Below are 25,039 nucleotides of genomic sequence, written 5' to 3' on the forward strand. Positions count from 1 at the left end.
AAGGGGAGGGTATTGACACGTACACATGTTTATCTTTCATCGGTAGCCGCTTTCCACACTGGCTGACAAATGTTAAACGTTATCGCTCGGCGCAGGACGCGCCTGCATTGGAAGCTTCTCGGACGTTATCAATGCTTCTATCCGTCGTCTGTGGTCACCGACGCCCATGTAATCTGATTGTATGAGCGACGCGAATTGTCTAGAACTTTCTGGAAGACACGCGGGCATCAGGGATTAATCTGGAACCTTCGATGACTCAGGTATAAAAGCCGACGCGTTTCGCCGCTGATCAGATTTTCGACGACCGCCGACTGTGTTCGCCGCTTTCGTTGTGCTTTGAGTGTACCTTGCTTTTGTGGGCACAGGTTCGCCCAATAAACAACCAGTTCCGTTGTACAGTTTTACGACTGTTTTCTTCAGCGTCACTACTACGTGACAATATTTAATGCTCTTCCCTCTGAAATTACGTCCTGTGAATCTGTACGCGATGTTCGCAAAAACTTAAAGGAATTATACGTGGAATGATTATAGGCGTGACATCTTTTATCTACGTCATTATGAAATGTGTCATCGGTTAATGCCTGTCTTTTTGACTTGTATTTTATCGTCCGCAAGTAGCAAAAATTTCAGTGTCGCTTTTATTGTATTTTTCTTCTTTCTCTATTTTTTTTTCTAAAATAGTCAGTTTTTGTGGCTGAGTTTTGTTGCTGACTGTCGGGTTTCGCGTGAAAAGCCGCTGCGATGGCTTAGGCGAACCTGATTTCTCTCATTGTATCTGAAAGAATTGTTAATAAAATTATTATTATTATTATTATTATTATTATTATTATTATTATTATTATCAAAGTGGCGTGCTCAAAGTGGCGTGTAATTTGGACATCTTTTACCAAAATGCTCGTGGACTTCGCACCAAAGCAGGTGAATTTTTCTGCAATGTAATCTCATCTTCCTTTCCGATTTTTGTTATTTCTGAAACTTGGCTGTGTGGTGACATTTCGTCTTCAGACTTCTTTCCACCGCACTTCAACGTCTTGCGCAGTGACCGGGACTTCAGTGGATCTCAACAAAAAGGTGGTGGCGTCCTGATTGCAGTTAACAATTCACTGAAATGTGTACGGCGCATCGATATAGAAAGTGTAAGGGAGTCGATATGGCTAGAAGTCAGCCTAGCCCGACGTGAAAAATTGTTGATTGGATCGTTCTATGTACAGCCGAATATTTCCCCTGTTTTGTATGATGAGGTCATCTCTTCCATTGAAAGTGTAATATCCTCCCATAGTAAGCACAAAGTAATTCTTCTTTGTGATTTTAGTACGCCAGGTATTGATTGGAACACACTTAGATATTCTCATTACATTCATTACACAGAGAATAAATGCAGCTTGTTGTTGGACTTTCTGTCATTCTGTTCTTCAGCAGCAAAACTTGATCGCCAATTCCTGTGGCAACGTCTTAGATCTTTGCATCTCGAATGCTCAAGTCTTAGATGTATCTCGTTCCGAAATTTTCCTTGTGCGTACCGATAAGTTTCATCCGCCACTAAAGATAACTGCCTCTGTGTCGGCACTGAGGCAGAGCTCCTCCAGTGGCGTAAATGAATCCCCGCGCTTTGCTTTCAAGCGTGGGGATTATCTTGGCTTATATAATTCCTTGTTCACCACCGACTGGTCACTGGTTACAGAAAAAAGCAATGTTAATGAACAAGTAGATTAGTTTACAGAGCTTGTTTTGAGCAGTATGCGCAAATACATTCCCCAGTACAGGCCTAGACGCTCTAGATATCCCCACTGGTTTTCGTCTGAACTCATAATTGCCCTAAAGCATAAAGATCGCGCACACCGAAAATCCAGAATGCCTGATGAGTACAGAGAAGAATTCCGCTTTTTTCGGGCTTTCTGTAAACGTCTCCATAAGCGGGATCAAGACTCATATATGGACATTCTTGAAAAAGAGCGCCTCCGACCGGCCGGCGGAATTTTGGACGTATATCCGTACGCGCTCCAATAAACATGGAGAGGGTTTTCGCTTACTTGACTCTAGAGGGGCAGAAGTCCAAGCAGTCGCGGATTCTTTTGCAGCCCATTTCTCTTCCTTATGTAAAGATGAAGGTTTCAACGCTGGTGTCAGTCAGCAGCACACGACGGTTCCTACATCTAGTGCGGTGTGGTTTGATGAAAAGGTTGTCCACGAATGCCTTAAGCGCTTGAATCCTTCCCTATCCTGCGGCCCTGATGGCATCGCCTCCGCAATTTTAAAAGCTTACGGCAGTATATTTGCTCCAGTATTGACATCTATATTTAATAACTCTTTGACTACTTCCACTTTCCCTCACATGTGGAAAACTGCTCGTGTTTTTCCTGTATTTAGGTCTGGATATAAATCAGACGTCTCGAATTATCGCCCCATTTCTCTTCTCTGTGCTACGTCCAAGATTTTTGAGCTAACTCTTCACAACAGATTGTCTTTTACTGTGAAGAACTCGCTCATTCCGAATCAGCATGGATTTCTCACCGGCCGCTCCACTATCACAAATCTCGCAAGTTTCATGACACAGATCTCCACGCCGGTACTTTAAAGGGGGCAAGTTGACACCATTTACTGTGATCTCAGCAAGGCTTTTGATGTAGTTAGCCACTCGCTGCTTCTGATCAAGCTTACGCACTTTGATGTTGACTCGTCAGTTGTTAATGTCTTGCGCAGTTATCTTCTTGGTAGATCCTGTTATGTTAACGTCAATGGCCAAACATCTTCTTCTTACATGGCAACTAGCGGCGTCCCTCAAGGATCAGTATTAGGACCACTCCTTTTTAAAATTTTTATTAATGACGTTCTTTCTGTTATTCGGAACTCTTCTTTCCTTCTATATGCCGATGACATCAAGATTTTAAAGAAAATTCACACTGTTGATGACTGTCACGCCCTGCAGTCTGACCTGTTTTCCTTTTCTAAATGGTGCAAGGATAATAACCTTACCCTGAATGCTGCTAAGACCAAAGTCATGACTTTCACACGCAAAACAGCAAGTATTTCTTTTTCTTATTCTGTAGATTCTGTGCTGTTGTGTAAGGTCTGCGAGATCAATGATCTTGGTGTACTTTTTGATGCAACCTTACACTTTTCGGCTCACACTAGAAGAAGAAGTGGCGATAGAGAACGTTTGTGTTTTCGGCTGTTCCACTTTTCTGTAGTTTTTTAATATTGTGTGTACACAGTGATCGCGTCATCCTTCGGGATGGCGGGCACACGTCCCGTGCAGCTTCCCGTCGACGCAGTCGACCAAACTGCTGCTCGGCCAGCTGGTGCCTTCTTTGGTACGGCCATCACCAACGTGGAGCTTCCAGATTCGGCGGATGACTCCACGGTGACTGAGATGGATTCCGACAGTAGCAGCTTCACGCCTGTTGAATCGCGCCGCCTGAAAAGGAAGTTGCGCCGAACATCAACAGCTGGTGAGTCGACTACAAAGACTGTTGACAAACCTGGCGTGTTGCGCCGGACATCAGCAGCGAGGGATTTGCCTACAGAGAATGTTGACGCACCTGACGGATTTTCTGTGGCTTTCGTAGCCACAACGGAGACGGCTAATTTAAATACCATTAACAGACAGCGGTTGACCCAATTTTTCGACCAGGTGATTCCGGGACAAGTCCAAGAGGTCAGAATCAACGCATGGAAGAATGTCCTTACCGTAGATGTGAAATCTCAGGCGTCGGTGGACAAGCTGAAAGAAATTGGAGTGTTAGGCGGTATGCCGGTCCACCCCTATCTCTCTCATGGAAAACGGACTTCCACTGGAGTTATTACAGATGTAGATCCTGAAATAACTGACAGTGACCTGCGGGCACTCATCAATTCTACGGCCAGGATTGTCGACATCCATCGTTTTGGCCGATCACGGTGTGTTAAAGTAGTTTTTGAAACCGACTCTATCCCATCCCACGTCAAGGTGGGCTATGTGCGGCATCCTGTCCGTCTGTATGTTCCCAGGCCTGTTCAATGCCACAAATGCAACAAGATTGGCCACGTGAGTGCTGTTTGCAGAAACGAAATATCCTGCCGTCGATGCGGCGGCTCACACCAGCATGATACTTGCACGACAGAGACTGTCAAGTGTACCAACTGCTTCGGTGCTCATGAGGCGAAGGCTAAAGACTGTCCTATGATGAAGAACGAGAGGCTCATCCTGAAGAAGATGGTAAAAGACAACTCAAGTCACCAAGAAGCGGCTGCGTCGATTCGTCGCCGCAAACGTCGTTCCCGAAGCCGACGCTCAAAGTCACACGCCACTAGTTTGGCTGAGCCACCGTCACAGAAACTCTCAGCTCAGGTGCCTCAACGTCTTGAGCTACAGAATAAGACACCGCCTGCTGCAGCGCCCCATGTTACCACGGTGGTTCAGAAAGATGCAGGTATATTATCCACCTCCTCTGATGTTGAATGGCCTGCTCTGTCATCCAAGGTCGTCGAACCAACGCGTCCAAGATTCCATGCCGTTCCAGCGGACAATGTGGACAAGCCGGAAGGCCAGCAGGTGAACGTTCTTCTGAAACAGCTTGTACACTCCATGCGCACGCTGCTTTCAGGCCTCAATACGCCAACAGCAAGGGTTGTTGTTCAGTTTTTGGAGGCAATTGAGCCGCTCTTGGCGGCACTGCACTAATTCGTTATGGCGCTACCACACAGCCCCTCCTCTGTGTCGATGCGCATACGTCGCAGTGTAGTTATGCAGTGGAATGCCCGAGGTCTGCGTGGTCGCCTGAGTGACTTCCGACAGCGCGTCCAGAAATACCGCTTCCCTGTGATTGTGATATGTGAGCCCAACATGCCTTCTGCTTTCCGCCTTTCTGGATATGTATTGCTGTGGTCTCGAGAAGCTGATGAAACCAGCAAGGTGTTAGTGTGCATACGCCGAGATATCTCACACTACCGCCATGTCCTACAGCCCCATAACACGAACCACTACGTTTGCTTGACGTTAACGCTTAAAGGACGGGTCTTCTCTATACTCGGCGGCTACATTCCACCCAGAGTTCACATTGATTTCTCGTACCTGTCTTCAGCAATCCAGAGTTGTACAGCTCCTCATATTATTGTGGGCGACTTCAATGCTCATCACCCCCAATGGAGAAGTGCAGTGATGAATAACCGAGGCAAAGCCCTGTCCGACTTTATGCACTCCCAGGATTTCGTCAATGTCAACGATGGCTCTCCTACGTTTCTGCGTGGCACATCCTACAGTAGCTGCTTGGACCTGACGTTTGCTTCCTCACGACTACAGTCCTCTATTAGCTGGTTCAGTGATGTGGAAACACATGGCAGTGATCACATACCAACGTATATCTGCGTGAAGTGGTTCGCACCTACTTCGTCTCATGTGCGGTGCACAGACTGGCCCACCTTTAAGACATTTGTGGAGAATTCCTGTGCGGATCTCGAGTCACCAACCCAAATAGAAGGCTTGATCACGTCCGCCCTCGGTGAGGCCACGCGGAACTTATGTGCACCGACGCCGGGGTCTCCTATCGACGTGGAATTCGAGAGGTTACGCGCAGTCCGACGGCGCGCTGAAAGGAAATACAGAAGGACGAAATCTACGTACGATCTCGCCCTTTGTCGCCGAGCTCAACGACAAATAAAGCGCCATCTCGAGAAATTAGGAAGGAAGCGCTGGAGGAAGTTCTGTTCATCACTGGATCCTCGCAAGCCGCTGTCACGTATTTGGCATGTAGCTAGGAGCCTGCGTTCTCCCCCACAAGAAAGGTACCCTTTCAGTGCTCTGGCCCTTTACCAGCGTTGCACTGATGTAGAGGTAGCGGACGATTTCTGCAAGATGATTGTGGGCACAACTCGGCCAGCCTCAATTCAATTCGAGGTTTTTGCGCCACCTTCCCCCAGTGACCACTACGACTTGCTCTTTACGATGCCTGAATTAGAGGCTGCTCTTGCGTCGTGTCGCCATTCATCTGCCCCTGGTCCTGACGGAATTTCATATTCGTCTCTCTCTCACCTTGGCAGGGCTGGTCGCACTGCGCTGCTCAATTATTACAATGACACATGGGTCACCGGTATTGTTCCGGAGCAGTGGAAGATCAGCCGCCTGGTTGCTCTCTTGAAGCCAGGAAAGACTGCTTATGAGCTTACCTCATACCGGCCAGTTGCATTAGCCAGCCGTGTTGGAAAAGTTATGGAACGAATGGTCCTGGCGAGACTCGAATGGTTTCTGGAGAGAAATGATCTTTATCCGAACATGATGAACGGCTTTCGGCGAGGTCGTTCTTCGATTGACAGCGTCATTGACCTCGTTACGACAGTGGAACATGAAAAACATCGACGCCGACTTGTCGCCGCTGTTTTCTTAGACATCAAAGGGGCCTACGACAACATCCTTCATGAAGCCATTCTCGATGCTCTAGATGACTTGGGAATTGGCGGCCGGCTCTATCTGTGGATTGTGAGCTATCTCAGCGGCCGTTTCGTTTACATGTCCACGCCTGACGGAGAGACTAATCGTCATCAGGTATGCCGTGGAGTTCCTCAGGGAGGAGTCCTCAGCCCAACATTATTTAATGTGGCCCTGATTGGCCTGGTGAGCGAACTTCCAGCTCACATCCACATCAGTGCATATGCAGATGACATCTGCATCTGGGCTTCTGGTACAACACGCCCACAACTACGTGCGAGATTACAACGTGCTGTGTCATCTACTTCACGATACCTACGGCGTCAGGGTTTGCTCTTAGCTGCTGAGAAATGTGCTGTGGTTGCATTCACGCGAAAATCCGTCTGCCGCTATCCGATCTCCATTAACGGTGTTATAATACCTTATGTCTCCCACCACAGATTCTTGGGCATTATCATTGACCGTGGTTTGTCGTGGTCGAGGCATGTGAATATGTTGAAGCAAAAACTTAATCTGTTTTGCCATGTTCTTCATTTCGTAGCAGGCATGAAATGGGGCCCCACGGAAGGCTCCCTACTACGACTTTATCAGTCTCTATTTATAGGCTACATTCGATACAGCCTCCCGATACTCTCAAATTTGAGTATTTCCTGCTTACGGACATTAGAGAGCGTTCAAGCGCAGGCACTCAAAATATGCCTCGGCTTGCCACGGCGTGCCTCCAACAAAGGCACAATTGAGAAAGCCCGCGTATGCCCATTATCGGTATACCTGTCCCACGAACCACTTTGAGTATATCTACGCTTACTTACACGACACCATTGCCATCCATTGACATCGGTTCTACATGAGCGGTCGGACAGCAGTTTCACAAGTGCAGTCCGCAGCCATCTACCCCACATAACATCAGGCTATGCCCTTCCATATGACCCCGTCAAACCACCGTGGGTGATGACTCACCCTTCGGTATGCGTGAACGTCCCCGGCATACTAAAGAAATCAATGGTTCCCGTTAGCGGACTACAACAACTTACTTTGGCATACATCTGGTCAGAATACCAGACCTATGTTCATGTTTACACAGACGGGTCCGCGTCATCAACGGCATCGACAGCAGATGTGGTGATACCAGCCCAGCAGATGACTCGAGGTTTCATTCTAGATCATAATTCAACTTCAACCGCTGCAGAGCTTGTGGCTATACGGGAAGCGATTCACCACATCTGCGGGGAAAGACCTCAAGAGTGGTGCATTTTCACGGACTCAAAACCCGCGCTGCAAATTTTGAGATGCTTCCTGCGCCACACCGCATATCAGGTTCTGGCACTGCAGATCGCCGAGCTACTTTCATGCGCTCAAGAAAAACACCACCGCATAGTGTTCCAATGGATCCCAGGACACTGTGGGCTCAATGGTAATGAGATGGCCGATGCTGAAGCAAAGCGTGCCCTCAGCAATGGCCTGCGAACTGTAGTGCCGTTCTCTAGACCAGACATCACATGCCTCCTGTCGAAATTAATGAGGAGTGCGACGAAAACATACTGGGCCCAGCCAGACGCTCGTCACGTTCGCCTTAAAAGGTTGGATCCCGATATGCAATTTCCTGTTCTGCGTGGAATTCCACGCCCTCATACATGCTTGATACACAGACTGCGACTAGGCGTCGCTTTCACGCGCAAATATTTGCACATCATTGGACGGACAGACTCCCCGGAATGTTCAGTGTGTGGTGTTATAGAGACTATAGACCATGTGCTCGTGGTGTGCCCTGAGTATGCACGCGAAAGACTCACACTGGCAACCACCTTGAGGCATTTATATAATAGACCACTGTCGGAGGACCTCTTGCTAGGCGCAGGGCCACAGAGTTGCCAGACAACAGAGGCAATGCGTGCTTTTTCACGCTTCTTAGGCGACACGGGCCTGGACTCACGCTTGTGATAATCATCTGTGCAATGTGTCCTTTCACCTAGTTCCTCCCATTATCATCCCCCATTGTGACCCTCTTTCTTCCCCTCCTCCCCTTCCCTTACGTAGAGTAGCAGGCCAGATGCTCCATATTCCGGCCGACCTCTCTACTTTTCTCACATCAATAAACAAATTCAATTCCTAGATGTGTTGCAATGCGGGGTATGTGCTCTCTAGGTTTTGTATGCAGACTATCAAGGGAATTCAAGTCTCCTACACCGTTCCGCAAATTATACACAACCATCTGTCTTCCTCAACTCGAATATGCGTCGGTCGTCTGGAATGGCTCTTCTAGATCCAACAGTGACATTATAGATCATGTCCAGAAAAAGTTTCTAAGCATATATAATCATGGCTTTGCAAACCTGGACATTGCACCATGTACTAGCACTGTTGGATTGTTGTCATTGGCCTCACTTCGCGGCCGACGTAATCGTGCTGACTTCCTGTTTCTCTTTAAACTCCTTCACGGTAACCTCACGTGTCCCGAGCTTCTCAGCTGTGTCATGTTTCGTATCACACGCAAGATCACCAGAGAACATAGACCTTTCCATGTTCCTGCCTGTCATCACGAGCACTCCACTGTCCACAGAATACAGAATCTTTATAACGCTTACTTTCGTGAACTTGATATCTTTCATAACTCCTTGTCATCGTTCTTTTCCGAGCTTTGCCTTGTGTTATGATTTCATGCATTGTTCAAGTGCCCTTCTCCTCCTTTTATTTGTATTTACTTTGCGCTTTGTTGTAGGTACTCTCTTCTTTTCACAATTTTTGTTTTTATTCATTTATTTTTTAATTATTTTTCCCTTAGTATTTTATTTTTGGTTGGTAATGTATGCGTGCGCCAGCACTCAGACCTGAGGGTTGTTCCTGGGCACGTTAAATAAACACTATTGATTGATTGATTGATTATTATTATTATACGAAGGAATATCCTGCAGGTCAGCTACTAGGAAATGTGCATAATTTCTATTCCTTGCGCTGCTCTAGTTTCACTGGTCCACATAAACAAAGATATTATAGCCGAGCAATGTGAACATAAAGCCGACACTACAAAAATAACTAGTACAAAATAAACAAATATTACTATGGACCATTGGCCTTTAGATAATTCTTTTTTAGAGACATATCAACCCAGTACGCGTAGTTGTGTCATGGAGGTGCAGTTTGAAATTAGAAATAAAAGGTGAACAGAAACAGGGAACAGAAACATCGCCCTGGGGTGCTATGCAGGATGCGCCGAGTTTCTTGTTCGCACGAGTTTCACCCGAGTTTGCTCGATGGCAGTCAGTGAACGGAGATAGCAAGGAACGTGCAAGAACAGCAGGCAAAAAGAAATGTCGAGATAAAGCCGCGTATGAGAACATGAGCGCACCCTCCGCGGCACAGTGATTCTGTGTTTCAAGCACAGAAGATTGCGCAGCAAAACGCGCCAGCGCCGCGTATTGTTATCAACGTATTATCACCATTTAGCAATACCGTGACTGTACCGCTGTCTATCTGCACACTTGCCGTGAGCCACTTGCCACGCCTTTCTAGGGCGCGTAAAGGGCGTGCCTCCTCTTTAGAGCATTATCTTTCTAACCTCCGTCGAATGCGAACAGGGCACATGCGGTGCATTGTTGCGCCTACACTTTCCCTCAATCGATTACGTTAAAATAGAACAAGTAAAATAAGAAACACCTTATTTCTTGAAGTATCTGTTTTTCGTTTGGAATGCCATAAATGTTTGATGACAAACAGAGATCGAGCGAATTATTAAATTTTGAACTTTTTTGCCGCGAGTGGCGACAGTGAGGCGAAAGCTTAGAAGCGGATACATTTTAGAGGGTCGCACGCACGAGGGAGTTCATACGGTGAGCAGTCGCCAGGGCCACTGCAGTGCTATCCTTGATAGGGTGCCTTGATGCCCGCGCGCATCGAGGCACTCTAATCATTGATAAAGTCAGTCATGACAGTGATCTTTCCATTTCCTGACTATTAGGGGAATGGCAACGCAGCGCTACGGCATGGTTGTTCACCACAGGTGCTTCACTTAGGCGGCTATTAAGGCCGCCGCTTGACCAACTGAAACGACGGGAGCAACGGTTGTCACTGCAAAATGGCTGTGCGGTATTCTAGGGTCCGTAGTGACGCAGCACAGTGAAAATGCGCCCGTTTATCGGCGAGCGGCAAGCCTCCGCGATGCATTGCAAAGAAGAGCGCGCTGCCCAGTGACACAATTCATCGCTTGTCATCGCTTGCCTAGTGAAGGTGCCTCCGTTCGCATGTATACGCAGAGTTTGAGTGTGTTGTTCTCTCCAATGTGCTTGCCGATTGCCTCTGCTGCTGAGCTAATAGTGATCGCAGATAGATATAGTAACGACAGCGCAGCAATCGCATTTTGGCGGGTGATGGCTCCTATGTGCAGTTAGGAAATTAAACTTCGAACGCAGGAAGGGGTTGCAACTATTTAGTGTGGCGTGCTTGTGATGAAGAAATGCCAGCGCACTGGGTTTAAAAAAGCGAGTGTTTCTCGGCGCTGACCGTGTTTGCGACACTGCAGATCCGATACACCACCGATGACAGAGCAGCCATCTCAAACAACAGCTGCGATACCTTTACGTTGGAAAACACTACGCACTGCTCAGCATCGTCATCCACCACGGCGCATCGACGCCTTGCAAGCAGCTACATTGCCGTTCCGATAATTATTTGCTGTGCACTACGTCGCTACAATGCAGACAATGAACCATGTTGTGGGGCCATCACATCCTAAGAAGATAGATGCATGAGCCAGCGAAAGTCGCCGCTTTGTTTTGAATAGTGGTTCTCAGTTACAGTGCACCACCGATGACAGTGTGCTGTGCGTATTTTCTGTCGGCGGTCAAGATTGTTGATGCCTCTCAGTTCCGCACCACGCCGCTGTTGCCGGAAAATAAGTTGGGCGTGGCCCAACCATGGCGGGCGCGCGCACAAGAGTTACATGCCTCGCGCGGGGCGTGACGTATGGTTTTGATTGACACGCGAACTCGGGCCAAACTCGTACATCGCGAAACCCCCCTCGAGTTGAACTCGGGAACATGGTGGCGGCAGCAGCAGCCTGTGTAATCGCATCCAGCGGCAGCAAGCATCAATATGACCATCTGGACCCGTTCACCTACATGTCCGACGTAGAGTTTCAGCGTCATTTTTGCCTTTCCAAAACGTGAGTGCGCTGGCTGTGTGACGAGTTAGGCGAAGACCGTCGTCTTCGGAGATAGGGTGGCGGGCAAATTATGCTTTCCCAGCGTAGACTGGTGTGACTAGGCTGCGGAGGAATAGTTCGTGCGATCACTTCGGCTCTCTCCTGTTTCAAGCAAGCTCGTCCACCGCGCCCCAGCCCCAGGCCAGGTCCGGCGTCGTCATTGGAGTACTGGAGCACCTGCGAGCACCTGGGGTTCAACCCGGACTAGCCAACCTGCGCAGGCGAAGTAGTCACATTATATTGGGAGACTCAGAATGGACGCCGGGCTGCCTTCCGGTGCAACAGGTGCCGAAATCAGTTTTGGCAGGTACACGGTACCGCTGCATGGCACGGGCAGAGAGGCGAAGGAAGTTACTGCGCCAACACGGACCGCCTCGGCCGTCCGAACGACCACCTCTCCAGGCGGCAAATGATTTGGCTCACGTACTGCGTGAGCAAAAGCGTAGACATATGGATGTTGAAAGAGACCGTAGACTTGTTTCCTCTATCGGAGCACGCCATCGCCGACTGGAGGAGCTACCCCCGTGAGGTCGCGAGGGACGAGCTGCTGGCGCGAGCTCCACTCGGTGGCCCCGGGAAGACAGCGCAAATTGACGAGTGCCTTCTTCGCGGCGAGCAAAAGTGCAATCGAGGCCGCCTAATGACGGGCGACGACGTTCCGCCGAGCCGCCAAAACTACGGTGGTGTTAAAGTAGGCGGCCCATGGGTCTTCGGCATGGTTTGCGCGACCTGAGGGGTGCTGCTACTTTTCAAGGTCGACCGACGAAAGGCGGCGACGCTAGGCGCCATTATTGCAGCCAATGTTCAACCGGGGACCATTATTCATAGTGACGAATTGGCCGCATACAACTGTATCCCAAAATTAGTGGATGCTAACGGGGCCATTCCTCAATCTGCATTGGGAGACAGTTAACCACAGCGTGCACTTTGTGGAAACCAACACGGGCGTTCACACGCGAAAAATAGAAAGTTATTGTGAAAAAGTAAAGCGCCACCTCGTCAGCAGTGGGTACAGAGTAACTGCACTGATGCTGGAGTCCCACCTGGGATGAATGTGGTGGCACTCAACGGCCACGTGCGCTGCAAGGACCCTTTCTTGCGTTTGTTAGAAGCCACGGATTTCTGGGGCTACCCAGTATAAAGACTCTTTCCTGCGGTTGAAGGTGCGACACAATGTAATAGAAAATAATGTGTAGTTTTTTATCCTTGCATGAGTGTTTTCCGACATTCATGAGTGCTTACACGGTAAGCGCGCGGCAAACCACTTCTGCGCTAGCCGACGCTCCCTTCCTCTCGAAGCCTTACTTTAGCGCGAGCAACGAGCGATCTGTTGAAAGCCCAGTGTAAAAATCAGGCGCATACCAATCTGTGCTCGGAAATGATAGCGCAAGCACGTAGGGAGCCGCGCCAATTAAATCAAGAGGAAAGAGAAAGAGCAACGAGCGATCTGTTCAAAGCCCAGTGCGAAAACCAAGCGCACACCAATCTGTGCTCGGAAATGCTAGCGCAAGCACGTAGCGAGCCGCGCCAATCCACTCCAGAGGAAGAAAGAGGAGGGCGAGCGTGCCCTCGTGGTATAACGCGAAACGATTAAACTACAAATTAGTCTAATACACATTCAGTGCACAATTTGTAAACTTTAAAACACCTATACCCTACGGTAATGTGACTAATATCATTGTACTAAATGCATTTATTTGATAACTTGCTTGTGCCTCTAATGCACTCGGTGGAACGACAAACAAGTGAAAGAATGCACGACCATGCACCGACCGTATGATCACGTGAGCCCCAGTTTGTCGACCGCCCATATGGCAACGCCCAAGAGATGATGGCCACCCAGAGTGAATCTAGATAAAGCAATGAAACTGGAGGTGCGCCGACGGACAAACTTTGTCTTGTTACCATTAGTTCTTTCATCTTGGGGCGTCGCTAGAGCTCGTGAAGATACCGAGTTTCGCCAAACTCGGGGCATCCTGCATAGCACCCCTGCTGCCGATTCACAATGCTAGCGGGATTAGTAGCGCCGCGTGTGGTATTTCCGGCGTCGCATCTGCATGGAAAACTTTCGGTGTTTGTTGATACCCTGTGAAATATTACATAGCATTAGCTTGCCGTTTACAGTCCGTTCGATTCAAAGCTCTGGGAACACACAGCAGCTTGACTTCGTGCACACTTCAAGACGATTGCATGCGCTCAACACAACTCGAGTTTTCTGTTAGAGACCTTCAAAGTGGATGAATGCGGCTTATTACTCTAATAAGATATGTGCGACCGATGGTGGGATCGAATATCTGTCTTCCAGAAAATCAGCGCGCTGCTCTAAACATTAGGTTTGATTGGACGCTCGCTTCATTTGTGCAATAGTCGTTCTTGAAACACTTTCGCGCACTCTTTATAACAGCTAGCGCTTTGAGACTCTATGTGAGATTAACCGGCCTTCGGGAACGGTTCACTTTTTTCGCCAGACGAATACCTAGAGAATGTTTGAGGTGTACCTATAATGCTATTGCATTAAAAAGGGTAAAATTATTTCAGTATACACGCAACATCAGACAAGTGTAAGTTAAATTTTCTGTTGTTGAACCCCTCTAGGACAATAAGGAATTACAGATTGAAGGAGTTCGGTTCCTTGCCGGAAGGGCCACTTAACAAGAAGGAGATATTCTATTGTCGTGTGTCACCACGCGTGATCACCTTTCTGTTAGGTGACCCATAGTGCAAACATGTTTTGAGCAAGCGTGTGTCAGGGGTTTAATTAGATTTAATGCAGTAACAAATGCACTGACGGGAGTGGTGCGTGGACGTAGTGTGTTGCCGTTAGATAAATAGTGTATAATAAGTAAATCTGTATTTTCTTGGATCGAACCCAAGTTGCCTAGCGTAGCAGTAGGGAATTCCACCGTCACGGCGAAAAGGGGTCATTTCCCAACATTTCGGTGCTCGTCATTATAACCAGTAGTTGCAAACTGCTTAGGTATGTGCCGCATGTTCATTGTTTATTTTGATGTTTCCTCAGGCCAACTCTTGTGTACGTTACGCACACTTTACTCTGACCCTTTATCTATAAGGTACTGAACGTGTACAGCCATTTGTAAGCATTTATTTCGTTAGGAAAGTGAGCCCTCAACCCCGCCATCACTGATTTCTGCCAAAGATAGCTACTGCACGTATTTCTATCCTCCTGTGTGTGTACAACTTTCATAAAACATTCATTAGTATGCATGGACACGACAGAGAATGGTTTTAACAATAAGTAGAAGTACGACCTCCTATACGCCGCAGCATGGACGCAGTAACGATTTTCAATTTTTATAATGTTCCGCACAGCAGTATGTTTCAAGCGCAGTTTTCCGAAGAGGCATCAAAAAGGAACTGCTTATGAGCGACAAAGCAAACTCTAACACAGAGTAATCACTCTCGCCTTTTGGCCCTAAGGCTTTTGGCCCGCCTGTTTCCTAAGGCCAACATGGCCAATACGCTCAGTTTCGGAGGTCATGGGTTGAGATGATACTACGTGGTGACAAAGCGCACGGATCGGCTTCGCTGGCTACGCGTCACAATGCTTTCTTTCATTTCATTGTCATCCTCCATTGTCCTAGCTTTGTCAACACCAGAAATGCTAATGGCAACCGTCAGCAATACGAACTGCTTAATGTGTCGGCATGCTCTTTATGGATGACCTCAGATGCATAATCTCGCTTCGTTCGTGTATTGCTGTGGCAACCACACACGAGCACAAATACAAGAAATACACATATTCCCCTGTCACAAGAAACGCACAAATTACTCTGGATGTCCTTTTATTCACGTCATTAAACCTAACGTCATCGATGCAACAATCCGCAAAGCATACTCTGCGCCTTCACACGAGCATAATGTTGATGACGCCCCGATGAGTCTTTTGAGACCAGCTTTAATACCAAACAAATACATCTTATAAGTGTTCCTCAAAGGTCATAGGTGTTAAGTAACATCATTTCAGGTACCACAGGCGTGAGTTGACATAAGTTCAAAAATATGTGTCACTAGTACTTTTTAAACCGATGTTTCTTTACGCTTCATAATTGATGCAGTAAAACATGGCGTTGAAAACAAATCATAACGAGAGTGATAAAGCAAAGCCAGATTTGCATTATTCGTTTTTTTATTTATTAATACGTCGGGGTCACAGGGCTGGGAGAGGAATTCTGTGATTGGTCAAGAACGCCAACAGTTGGTTGCGGGTGAATGGAAATAAAATTACATTGCACACATCGTACGTCAAGTTACATAAAATGCAATTCCGCGTTTTGTGGAAGCTACGCTTATCGTGAATTCAAAACAAGTCAGTTTGACCTGCTGTAACTTACTTTATTGTGGCAAGGAGGTAAACAACCATACTTGCTGTCCCAACGGGCAGCTGTATGTCCCAATAAAAAAGCGTTAATTTTTTAGTTTTTATGCGAAGTTTTATGCATTAATGCTGACTTGTACGAGACAAAGTCGATACCTCTAATAAACAACGGTCCAATTAATTTTAAATTTGCAAGACGAACGACATCGTCGGCCAATCGTTCATCATTAACAAAGTGCAGCTTAAACAGGTGACGATCATTGTGAACAATGAGTTAGAAAGGAATATTTCGGCACGATTCCCAGATTTTTTTTTATTTTGCCAGTTTTCGAGAAACTGCTACAACTAGTGAAAAAGACAAGACAGGCTCGCGCAGAAAAATGAAAATTAGGCCAGTTGAACGCTTGTGAAATCTGATGAAACCGCAGAGCTCCGCAAGCCTCGCTGTATTGCGCAGTGGGTTTGACGCTCCCCTTCGGACCCTGAGTACCCGCGTTCAAATCCCACCTCGCCAAGAAAGTTTACATTGTTATTTTTCCTTTCTCTCTGTGTCTCTCTCTCTTTCTTTGTATCTCGCTGTCATTTTCTTTTTCTCTCTGCTATAGCAAGTTGTGTTTCAACCGTCGGTACAATGCAATCATATGGTTCCCATAATTGCATGTTCTGCAAGTGTAGGTGTAAAGTGCAGTGGTTATGACGCTCGCCTTCGGACCGTGGGTACCTGGGCTGGAATTCCTCCTCGCCAAGAAAGTTCATTTTGTTTCATTTATTTATTTATTTCTCTCGCTCTCTGTCTGTCTTTCTCTCTCTGCACCTCCTATGCTCTGCTTTCACTCTTTCCTAGCTCACGCTCTCCCAGCTCACAACGAGACCGAACTAGCGAGGCTTCAACAGCTCCGCTGTAATAGAGAGGAAAATAAGTTCTCTCGCATTTTCACAAAATCTCCCATAGGATAAAAAACGAAGTCGTGTCTGAGTATACGAGATCGAGTTAGGCGTACAAGCACTGTGCAATGATAGGGTGCTGCCGTTTGTAGGCTGACGAACCAGGGCATTAGCTCGAAATTGAACGAATAAATGTGTGTGCGCGTAGTATGCCTGAAAGAGACATTAAAGGCAAATATTAAGTGAAGCTAAAGTGATAGAGGAACGCCAGAGAATGGCTATGGCGTCAATGTTATCGCGGACAGATATTTAGTAAACGAGAAATAGAGGTAAATGCCAGACACGATTGTAGAGTGCCCCTCCTGGATATTGACGTACTAGCCTGATGACGTAAAAATTTGTGAAAAGCTACGCAAGGGGGGTGTATCCAATACCTTCCATTTGTAGTCGTATATATATATATATATAGGCCAAACAAAAGCTTGCGATAGCACACACACAAAAAAAAGGCATGAGTAAATGGGAAAACATCGAATCTCCTCTTGAATTTAGCATCTGCGGGTCTATTTATTATTTTTAAATACTGCAGGCCAACTTGGCCCGAGCAGGATGGGCAGATACATATGATAATAAAAACAATGAAAAAATTATACATACAATGGTACAATATTCAAGTAATAGATAACAATACTCTATAAATACAAAGCATCAAGGATAGAAAAAAGCTACAATGAATACATATTAAGTAATGACGCATTATCACGTAGGTAATCAAACCCAACATCAGCAGGAAAAAAACCCTCCCGACTAACATAAAATGTGCTCCTCCAGAGACTGAACGAAATTTGGCGACATTATTACTGATTCTTGAAGTATATTCCAGTCCTGTATGGTTCTCGGAAAATAACTGTTTTGGAATGCTTTAGTTCTGGCAAAAATTGGTTGCAAAAAATGAGCTCTAGTGTTTCTTGTTTGCCTTGTTGTTACAGGGCGAAGGTATGGAAGATCAGTTAACTTCGTGTAACCAGTCATTATATTATGAAGAAATTTTATGCGATGGAATTTCCTTCTAGAATGTAAGGAAAAAATTTAGTTTTTCTTCATTATTTCACTTGGGGAATCAGATCTTCTATATTTATTAAAGGTAAATCTGGTGGCCTTACGCTGAATCATTTCGAGCTGATTATTATCATTTATCGTGTGTGGGTCCCAAATTTGTGACGCGTATTCTAATTTTGACCGTACATTTGTGTTTACAGCGAGCAAGCGCACACGAGGAGGAGGATTACGAAGCGTTCTGCGTAAAAAGCACAACTTCTTAAATGCCTTCGAACATGTCTCCGATATATGTTTAGACCAGGTTAATTTATTAGTAAAAGTAACTCCAAGTTACTTGTAACTGTCCACGGTTTGAATGGGAGAATTGCTGGAGCAATACTCAAATAAGCTGGGGGTCTTTTTTTCTAGTGACTCTTAGCAAAACTGTTTTCTCTACATTTACTGCATATCCCAAGAATGACACCAAGTACTTGTATTATCAATGCACTGTTGGAGCAAATCGTGATCATTGGTAGAAGATTGCTTTTTCAGTTTTTTCAGCCTAGGTAAGGCACCTTTTGAAGCAACAACAGTATCGCAATTGATACACGTGTGAAATCTCAGGGTTTCACCAATAAAACATATGCATACAGCTGTGGACGTCAATCACAGATAAATTTACCTGAGAAAAAGGAAATGCTATTTTGAACCTAAGCGCTCTTTATTTTGTTAAATCTTACATTCTTATTATTGTTATTTTTTGTCATATATCTTGGAAGACAACCTTTTCATTTTCTACGTTCTTATATATACGTTGTGTAACCAATAATATTATTGGGTAGTCAGCGCCTCTGTTAGTACATAATTCCGAACTTCAGTGCGACACTGTATTGATGTCATGAACATAGACCAACTTGCCCAAATCACTCTTGCCCGCAGGGGCGTCTGCTTAAGCAGGCGTTTGGTGTGTGGCGACACCAAAGACCTGAGCACATGAGTGCTGGCCCCTTCCGCGTTTACCCGTACGTGGCTTAGCCGTGTCCGGGGAAAAGAGGGTCCTGGGGGTTGAGCCGATCGATGCCGAGTGTTTGGTCCTTGAAGGCCCCCCGGCGGAGTCAAAACACATGTTTGGCCTCTGCTTCACGTAGACGGCACCCCGGGACTGACCGGCTCGGGGGAAACCGGTAGTCGTCTTTTCCTATCTCTCTCTACCCTCATTTTCATCTTTCCCTTCCAATTTTAATCTGTCCTGTCCTCTCATCCTTTCCATTCACTTCGAATTTTCCCAGCGGCAAGGGTTAACCTGGTGTGGCTGTCCTACCTTGGGTATACCATATTGGGTTATATAGGAAGGAGGTTAAAAAAAACTGGAGTGGCAGCCCCCGCAGTTTCTTACCAGCACAGGTGAAGCCCCCGCTTGCCTATACTTCTACTCTGAAAGAGGGCCGTGACAGCTAAAATCTGCTAGCAGCTCACGTCCTTTTGGTCAGTTATTACAAATGCTAGGCTAATTTGAAACTAAAATCTCGAACGCTTCGCCGAAAATATTACCTTTGGCTGTGTATTAATATCAATATGTGCCATACAACTTGAAAATAACTAAGGGCTTTCTTCTGAAACCAGTGACAGAAAGGGAGACGTCCAACGATATCTGCACGGCTAAATTATCCGCTTTAAAACAGCACGGAGTGGGAAGAAAGTGCTTCGGAAGATCTCGTTTTTTCTCGGCGCATCTTTTCATACGTGTCATCAGCCTGGGCACCACGCATTGCGTCGTGGTTGCTTAGGAGAAGCAGTCATGGACAGGCCAGCGCCCGTGCAACGCCCTACGAAAGCCCAGTGCTTTCTCTTCAATGTGCCGGTTTCAACGCCGGTTGACGCCATCATTGACTCCGTCGAAGAAGTCGTAGGTGCCGGAGGTTTGCAGTATCTCCAACATCACGGCGGCAACAAGTTCCTGGCAGCTGTCCGCTCCGCGGCTCAGGCAGCCAAGATGGCGGCGAAAGGCTCTCTGCTACTCGCCAACAAGATCGTACCGCTGGAACGCATGGGCACTGCAGTGGTTTATGTGACGGTGTATCGTCTTCCACCCTGTGTCAGTGACGACGTCCTGACTGCTGCACTTGCACCGTATGGGAAGTGCCGAGGCATTTCCGATGTTGTTTTCAAGGACAGGACGGACATCAGCAATGGCAGCCGACTGGTCAAGCTCGAGATGGTAAAACCTCCACCGAATTTCATCATGGTGACTGGCTTTCGGGTAATGCTGGAATACAAAGGAATGAAGAGAGTGTGATCCAAGTGCGGCGCAGAAGGTCATTTTGGAGCCTCCTGCACGTCATATCGATGCGCCCGATGTGCCATTTTCGGCCATCCCACTGCAACGTGCAATGCACCATGCAGACGTGGCAATGGCGAGCGCGCCACTGTTGACTGCGTGCAACCACGTTTGTATGCTGCTGCGGTGGCACCAGCAACGCCCGCACAACCAGCTCTGGAGGACAACGCACCTGAAGGAACAGCGCAGACGCAAACCACCGATCAACCAGGAGAAGAAGAAAGTGCACCAGAGGTGCCTACGCCAGCGTCCGCCGGTGCGAGCGACGCAGCGTCTTCTCCCTCTACTGACGCGGAGAGCTACGAGACGCTACCTGCCATAATGTCGTCGTCGGCAACGGAAGATGACGAGGAGCCTGCGTTAGACGCCCCGCTTACGCGATCACAGCGAGAAAGGCTTCTTACATGTGCTACAACACCGAACGCTGGCGAGGACGCAGATGGACGCCATCTCGGCATCTCCGAAGTCTCGGCCGGTCCGTCGAGGATCACGCCGTTTGTCAAGACAACGACAGCGCTTGCGAGTCGTACCAGTGCGGCGGTGAAGGAGAGACGCACGCGCTCGCAAACGGCATCTGAAGACGCCAAAAGAATTCTGTCTTCAGAGAGTTCTACGTCATCAGAACCAACGGCAACATCCTCCAAGAAATGCAAGAAAATGCCACGAGACACCACTACCATGGACGTTGTCTCCGATTCGGAGACGTACTAACGATGGCGCCTTACACCGCTCCTGCTGCTCGTAAGGGCTGCTTATCCTCTACTCCCCACTACGAAGCTGGCGCAGCGTTCACGGAACGATTCTTGGTGCAGACATGGCGTTCCCGTCCCTGTGCGAGACTCTGCAACCTTGGTATTTTAGGAATCAGCTTGCTTCCGACTAACCTGTGTGAGGAACATAATCAGTGCCTGTTTCACGTTCGCTGCTATGATGCTCCTATGCTCTTTTTTACTACGCCGTGGTCTGGCTGTTGCAACGATGTACGATGCCCATTCAGTGCGCAACTTACCTATGGTAAGCCATTTGCCTTAGATGATTTTGTACGCAACTTACTCATTCACCATGTATTTGCACATAATGACACTTAACGCACAGGGATTTCGTAGCAGAGACAAACAGAGAGAAGTAATTCATTTTGCCCGCGAGAAAAAAGTCGATCTCTTCTTTCTTCAGGAGTGTAACTTAAGGAACAAGCAGGAAGTTAAAAAGTTTTGTGATGCATTTTCTGTAAAAGCATATTTTTCATATAGCCCTGGGCGATGTCGAGGTGTAGGAGTTGTTTTTCGTAGGGTGCTTCTACACGGAAGTCACCGCCCATTTGATTTAGAAGGTCGTGTGATCGCTTTTGATTTCTTTTGGGGCGAGAGGAAAGTTCGGGCATTGAATGTCTATGGGCCCGCCGTACGTCAAGATCGCAATGACTTCTTTGGTAGACTCTCCCCTTTTTTGTTAGACAACCATCCATTTTTCATGGTTGGCGATTTTAATTGTGTGATCGACCCTATGCGCGACTCGCGAGGGCCAAGGCAAAACGCTTCCAATGCGCATGCAGCTGAATTATCTCGTATAGTGAAAGAATACAATTTATCAGATGCCTTGGTACACATGCATGGCGAAAATTTTGGGGCCACATGGCAGCAAAGGCAATCGCAATGTCGTCTAGATCGAATGTGATTCCCCCCTGAATTAAAATCGCAAATTGTCCAATGCAGCATCCTCGATCTTCCTGCAGACGCAGGATACATTTCAGATCATCGAGCTTTCACGATCGTGCTGAACCTCGAAGGAAGGCCAGGTGAACGCACCGATATGTGGAAACTAGACATTGCTTCTTTGCGTGACCAGGTGACTCTAAGCCAACTCAAAACCGCAATAGCTACATCAGTAAGCGATTATGAATGTAATATCAAAGCGTGGGATACTTTAAAAGAAAGGTGGAGGTCGGCATGCATAGCAGCTAGCAGGAAACGCAAAAGAAATAAGACTGAGCAGCTTTGTGAGTGCCTGAGAAGGATAAGAATAGTACGAGATGGTGGCTCCCAAACACAGCTAATGTACGAGTACCTAGATCACCAGCGCGAACGATACCGTATGCTTATGAGCTGGTACTCTCGTACCTCTGCAAAGGCGTGGATGACAAACAGGCCAATTTCTGATCCTGAGGTACTGCGGCTGGCTCGTACGTCCAGCAGGAAGCAAAATGGCAGCTCATATATTGAAAAGGTTATAATAGCGGATGGCACAGAGAGCGGTGCGAGACGAGATATCGAAAGAATATTTTGGAACTGGTTCTCAGACGCATTTTCATCAGAAAATACTTACAATGCCCAACTTTTAGGTGAAGAAATATATGACTTTTTGTAATAATCTACCCCACGTGGACTACACAGAAGGCAAGAATTTATTGTCTCCAACAAATTCGCAAGAAGTCTTTGATGTTATCCGATCTATGACCAGTGGATCAACACCCGGTACAGATGGCTTACCAGTCGAATTTTACCGGTCCTGCTGGCCAGAAGTAAGCACGGCCTTGGTATCTCTTCTTAACGGAATTCTTGCACGGGAAGGTATTTCTAAATCGTTTAATCGGGGCCGCGTGATACTCTTGCCAAAGCCAGACTCCAACCTTGCCGAACCCTCATCCTGGAGGCCCATAACGCTGCTCAACACAGACTATAAGATATTCACAACCCTTCTTGTAAATCGCATGAAGGTATTATTGCCTAAAATAGTCAGTGTGCATCAAATATGTTCCGTGCCTGGTCGGAGTATATTTTCATGTCTCCACTTAACACGTGATATCATACAATACACAACAGCGCGTGAAGCTTCAGGAGTATTGGTAAGTTTAGATCAAGCCAAAGCGTTCGACCGCTTAAAAAACCTGTACTTATTTGAGGTGTTATGATGCTATAAGTTCCCCGAAGGGTTTGTAGATATCCTGCGGATGTTGTATTCGGGAACAACAGCCGAGATACCACTTAACAGCACTTTAACTCCTAGATTTGATGTGACAAGGGGAGTGCGGCAGGGCTGTCCTTTGTCACCTCTATTGTTTGTGCTTGCGATTGACCCATTGTTAAGGCGTTTTAGCGAGAGCTCGCTTATATGGGGTCTTCCTTTGCCGGGAAATGGGTGCATAAAAATGTCAGCGTATGCGGATGACATTACTTTGTTCTTACGGGATGGGGATAGTCTTGTAGATGTATTTCGTATTTATAATCAGTATGCATCATTGTCAGGGGGTAAAATAAATATGAGGAACTGCGAAGCATTAAATTTAGGACGCAGTGCAATAACATTACGAGGAAATATTAAACAGACCGAGTATATGCAAATATTAGGCATAACATTTTCTACAAGTGGTGTTTCACCTCACACGTGGAGAGACATTATCAGCTGTATTAAAGCACAGTCGGAAGCAGTGACTGCGTCGCCACTGCCGCTAGCAGAAAGGGCTTTCCTTATTAAGAATGTATTGTGCAGTAAACTGTGGTTTGCTGCAAGAGTGGCTCTTCCGCCGTCACCAACAGTACGTGTAGTAAACAAAATTATTTTCTCATGGCTAAACAAGACAACACGTAGCACAACAATTTTTGCGTCTGCCGAAAGCCAGCGGAGAATGGAGCTTGCCGTGTATAGCTGTGCACCAAGAGTACATGTGACCTACTTGATGATGATGAGTACCCAGGTAGGCCACTTCTCCTTTATTGGCTGGGTCATTACCGTCGAACGCTCATGCCACAAAATTCAGGCAACTTGCTTCCGACAGCGGTAACGCCAGCACCGCAGTATGCGGCGGCTGCGCGCTTTCAGAGCCAGCTTGTGCAAGTAAGGAATACAAAGTGGCGTACGACACCAGTTTCAAGGCTTTGTGAAATGTTGTGTGAGACGGCTGTGCCTTCAGGGATAGCTACTACAAGCACATGGACAGCCGTTTCTTCACCTGATTTGCCTTCTAAAGTGAAGGATTTTCACTGGCAATATCAGTGGGGTATTCTACCTACAAAAGACAGGCTTGAACGCTGGGATATGGTAGCGAATGATATATGCATACATTGCGCACAAACAGAGACCAACACGCATGTAGTAAAGGAGTGCGTTATAGCGCGCACCTTCTGGAAGCTGGTTGGAAGATTATTTGGAATATCCATCGTGCGGCAACCACGGCGGCGAGATCGGTTTGCGAGTCTCGTCTACTACAGCGTTAGCTACGTTTTGTGGTGCTTCCGAAACATTGCAGAACGATCCCGGCAGCCAAATAGAGCAATGTACCTCAGAGTGCGCAAACTAAGGGTGATAATATGGGGTCATCTTGAAGAACAGCTCTTCAAGCTCGGTGAAGCCGAGTTTCTTCGCCGCTGGTCTACGCGGTACCTAACCGTGTCTCGAGGCAAAGTTTTACTACAGCCAGAATAATGCCCAAACTTTGTTTGCCTGAGTAGAAACTGTACCTGTCTGTGCTTCGGATGTCATTCATGAATCCGAGGCTGACATTTATGATTTTGCATGTACACTGTCGTAGTGTTTGTGATGTGTGGCAAAGTTAATGTCAAGCAGACGCAATTTACTGTTTTGTTTGCTCATATGTTCTGTTTATATGAAGTACGATGTATTGCATGTGTGGTACGTTATGTTGCATTGTATACCTTCATACAACAGTTGTATGCGTGCCTACGGGTAAATAAATTTCCTTGTCAGCTATTTCCTAACGTTATTGCTTGCCTATGGTAAGATTGCGGCGGTCCGGCTTCACTTTTGAGACGGCAGCTCCACTCCAGCATTTTCATAAACCTCCTTGGGTTATAGTAACGGCATATTGCTGGTGCTGCGCAGAATTGTAAG

The sequence above is a fragment of the Dermacentor silvarum genome, chromosome 10 (assembly GCF_013339745.2).
Source record: "Dermacentor silvarum isolate Dsil-2018 chromosome 10, BIME_Dsil_1.4, whole genome shotgun sequence".
NCBI lineage: Eukaryota > Metazoa > Arthropoda > Arachnida > Ixodida > Ixodidae > Dermacentor > Dermacentor silvarum.